At 50.6% G+C, this 4,310-nt stretch overlaps 1 long non-coding RNA gene across 1 annotated transcript; it reads right to left on the bottom strand.

Annotated features, from left to right (window-relative positions):
- Positions 1 to 937: 937 nt before the first annotated feature.
- LOC116078321 lies at positions 938 to 3,214 on the bottom strand. Its single transcript, XR_004113506.1, has 2 exons — positions 2,861 to 3,214; positions 938 to 1,027 (listed from the first exon to the last, which is right to left on the bottom strand). It is a non-coding gene; the product is annotated as an uncharacterized LOC116078321 (long non-coding RNA).
- Positions 3,215 to 4,310: the final 1,096 nt, after the last annotated feature.

The following is a 4,310-nucleotide window of genomic DNA, read 5'->3' as shown; positions in this document are numbered from 1 at the left end:
GTGGACATGGAGACATGAGGATCTGGGCTGGGTGGACACGGGGACCTGGGCTGGGTAGACATGAGGATCTGGGCTGGGTGGACATGGGGATCTGGGCTGGGTGGACACGGGGACCTGGGCTGGGTGGACAGTGACCCATACTCTTCTGCTTCTCCTGTCCTGGCATCTGCCCAGAGCCTTGTCTTGGTCCATCCCTCACAAAGCCCCTGGCTTCCATCCAGTGCCCATGTTTATCCCTGCCCTTCTCCCATCTCCTGTTCACCCTTCAGCATCTCACCACAGTCATGCAGCAACTGGTCTAGGGCATCTTTCATTTTCATTCTAAGCCCAAGAACTGTTTTATTAGTGTTTAAGAGAAAACAGGGTAGGCAAAAATTCTAGCAGCCAGTAGGAAGAGTTAGAGAAGAAGTTATGTCTTTTAAGTTAGACACAGACAAGAACTAGCTTATTGAGAAAGGGAAAAGAGCAGGGGCTGGAGAGATGTCTCAGTGGTTAAGAGCACTGGCTGCTCTTGCAGAGAACCTAAACTCAGCTCCTAGAACCTACACAGGGGCTCGCAGCCTTCCACTACTCCAGGTCCAGGGAATCTAATGCCTTCTTCTGGCCTCTTTGGGCACCAGGCTTTCTTTCACACAGTGCACATACATACATGCATGCAGGCAAAATACTAACACAGATTTTTTTTTTTTCCGAGACAGGGTTTCTCTGTGTAGCCCTGGCTGTCCTGGAACTCACTCTGTAGAGCAGACTGGCCTCGAACTCAGAAATCCACCTGCCTCTGCCTCCCAAATGCGTCACCACCGCCCGGCTAACACAGATTTTTTTAAAGCAGGGCATGAGAGAGCACCCCAAAAAAGGGAAGTGAGCTAGTGAGCTGAGGAAGAAACCCAAAAGCAGAATTTTTAAAATTTTTTAGATTTCAATTTATTTTTTCTGGCCAAGTCCTAACTGCAGTCCCCTGAACTCATTCACCCTTGCTTTGCCTCACCTGTCTCTCTCTGAAGCTGCCTGGGGCCTTCTCCAGCTTCTGTGAAGGAAACCAGAGAACCCTTCTCAGCCATCACTGACTGGGTCGCTAGATAAGCCCCAGCCTGGCCCTTCTGATGGGCTCTGAGGTTGCCTCCTCCCTCCCTCCCTCCCTCCCTCCTCCCCTCCCTCCCTCCCTCCTTCCCTCCCTCCATCCTCCTCCCTCCCTCCCTCTCTCCTTCCCTCCTCCCTCCTCCTCCCTCCCTCCCTCCCTCCTCCTTCCTCTCTCCCTCCCTGTTTAGTCTTCTTGGCCCACTCATTACCTAAGCAGCCAGGTTCTCAGACCAGGCCTTCCTCCAACCAGAACCCTGCTGCTCCCTATTTCGCCTCCCCCATCTCTGGTGTCACCCAGCCCTGGCTGGCTAGCTCCAAGGTTGCCTACTCTGCAGACAAGTCCCCATGCATTGCCTTGGGACCGGAGACAGAAAGTCTCTTTACACCCACGGTTGTGAATTAGCTGCCTGTGAAGCTCTGCTTGGCAGGGTGCATGTAATCTCTGAATCAAAGCATGAGAGAGCAGAGGACTTTGCTCGGGGCAGAGCTCCGTGTATGTGAGCCCAGTGTATGGGAGCCCAGTGTATGGGAGCCTCAGAGTTCAATGCTCAGTACTGGGAGGAAAGTATGTGTGGGGTGCTGGGCTGTATAGCTTTTGAAAATATGTGTATTTCATTTTCAATTATGTGTGTGTGTATATGTACATGTGTCTATATATATGTGTATATGTCTATGTGTACATGTATATATATATATGTGTGTGTGTGTGTGTGTATATATGTACATGAGTGTATGAGTATATGTGTTTATATGTATATGTATGTATGTGTGTATGTATGTGTGTATGTATATGTATGTATGCGTGTGTGTATGTATGTGTGCATGTATGTGTGTGTGTATGTATGTATGTATGTATGTGTGTGTATGTGTGTGTGTTAGCATCAGGTTCCTCTGTGGACAGTGGCTCATCTGTGGGCAGTGGCTGGTAATCCTGTAACAGGAGCTGATTGATAGTTTGGTTAGAAATTTTTTGTATTTGTCGTTGAAGAAATGTAGAAACAAGATTAATGAGTCAGGGAGCAAATAATAACACCAGGAAGATGACTAGGAGAGGAGTTACAAACGGGAGTATCCACTTCCAATGTGTATGTATGTATGTGTGTATGTGTGTGTGTATGTATGCGTGTGTGTATGTGTGTATTATGTATGTGTATATGTGTATGTGTGTATATGTATGTGTATGTGTGTGTATGTGTGTGTGTATGTATGTATGTATGTATGTATGTGTGTATGTGTGTGTATGTGTCTGTGCACTTAAGTACAGGTCCTTGTGGAGTCCAGACAGTGATGATAGAGTCCCTGGAGCTGGAGTTATAGGCAGTTGTGAGCCACCTTATGTGGGTGCTGGGACTGGAACTCAGGTCCTGTGTAAGAACAAGGCATGCTTGTAGCTTATAAAGCTATCAGCAAAGGTTATCTGGGCCGTAGGGGTCATGAGCATCCTCCAAGCTTGTCCCTGCTGTTTCTCGAGATTTCATGATAGAGACTTTTGAATAATCAGTCTGCACCTTATTCTTTGAGACAGGGTCTCTTACTGAACTGGAGCTCACTAATTGGCTAGACTGGCTGGCCACCAGTGAGCCTCAAGGATCCTCTGGTCTCTGCTGTCTAAAGCCGAGATTGTGGACTGTCACACCTTGCCTAGGCCTTTATCTGAGTGCTGGGTCTGGAACTCTGATCCTCTCTCCAACAAGGCAGGCTCTACTCAGTGAGCCATTCCCCTGGTCTCATGGGGGCATCCGTTACCCAGAGGGTGAGGTCATGCTAGAGTTCCCTGTACCTCACTGAGATGGACACTCCATGTCCCAGGCAGAGGCATGGCTGTGGAGATCTCTGGTATCACAGAAGGCACTGGGGCAGCAGGGTCTGGAGCCATGGGTCAGGCAGAGGATCAGACCTCTCAGGGAGCCGGCTGTTTTGTGTCTGTCTGTCTCTCACACTGACCAGTGGGGGTGCCTTGCCCCTCCCCAGCGATTTTCCCCTCAGCTGTATTGTCTGGCTCTTTAAAACCTTGATGCTGGGCTTCCATTATGGAAAGTGCTGTTTATGTCCAGGGCGCCTTGAAAAGGCAGCTAAAGTCTCCCTGGCTGCCGGCCTCTCCACTTGTTGCCCTGGCAACCGGAGGCAGGGAAAACAGGACCTGTCAGATGGAAAATGTCAGTTACAAGCAGATCTAGAGAGCAGGAAGCAAAGTGGGGGGAGGAGCCTGGGGGGGAGGAGGGAGAGCCTGGGGAGTGGGGAGGGAGAGTTAGGTTCAGTTTCTTGCCCACCCTGGCTGTGTCCTTGCCCCCAGGGAGGCTGCTTTCTGAAGGAGAGGGGCTATTCCCAGAATGGAGGGAAGGTGGGGAGAGGAGATTGGAGGTGGCTGCATCGGGTCACATTGTTTTAGACGTGATTTGGACTGGAGGTTAGGAGGGCTCAGGAGTACATCTGATTAGCTGAGGCTTTGCTGCTCGGGGTCCGGGGCAGCAGTAGGGGAGGGCTGGGAGGAATAGATATCACAGATCTCCAGACTCTGGTCCCCGTTCCCTCACCCTCTGTGCCCACCCGTCCCTTCCTCTGCTTTCTACTGATGGATCCACCGCCACAAAGAGGGGTCAGGTCACCGTCCAAAGTGGTGAGGAAGATGCTTCAGAGGAGTATTGACAAAGCAGAAGGGATATCCTCAGGACACAGGGAGGAGGAAACAAAGGAGGGCTTTAGATGCGGCTGTGGAAGAGGGCAAAGCCATCAGTTCTGGAGAAAGTGAGGTGCAGGTGCAGGGAGTGGGGAGCTCTCTGAGAGAAGGGTAGGCATGAGCATGTGTGAGCAAGCATGTGGGAATGTCCGTGTGTGTGTGTGTGTGTGTGTGTGTGTGTGTGTGAGAGAGAGAGAGAGAGAGAGAGAGAGAGAGAGAGTGAGAGAGGAAGTGAGATGCAGGTGCAGGGAGGGGGCCTCTCTGAGAGAAGGGTAGGCATGAGCATGTGTGAGCAAGCATGTGGGAATGTCTGTGTGTGTGTGTGTGTGTGTGTGTGTGAGAGAGAGAGAGAGAGAGAGAGAGAGAGAGAGAGAGAGAGAGATTGTGTATGTGTATGCAGGAGTGTGTTGGGTTTTCTCTCTCCTCTCTTGTTATCCTCAGACAGTTCTCAAGCACCACGGGGTCTAGATTCCCTGATGGGATGACATCGACATCAACCCAATCAACAAGGGGAGCATGAGACAGAGACCGCTGTCAAGAGTCAATGACCCAC

The sequence above is a fragment of the Mastomys coucha genome, unplaced genomic scaffold (assembly GCF_008632895.1).
Source record: "Mastomys coucha isolate ucsf_1 unplaced genomic scaffold, UCSF_Mcou_1 pScaffold5, whole genome shotgun sequence".
In the NCBI taxonomy this organism is placed as follows: Eukaryota; Metazoa; Chordata; class Mammalia; order Rodentia; family Muridae; genus Mastomys; species Mastomys coucha.
This window is presented reverse-complemented; position numbering and strand designations above follow the sequence as displayed.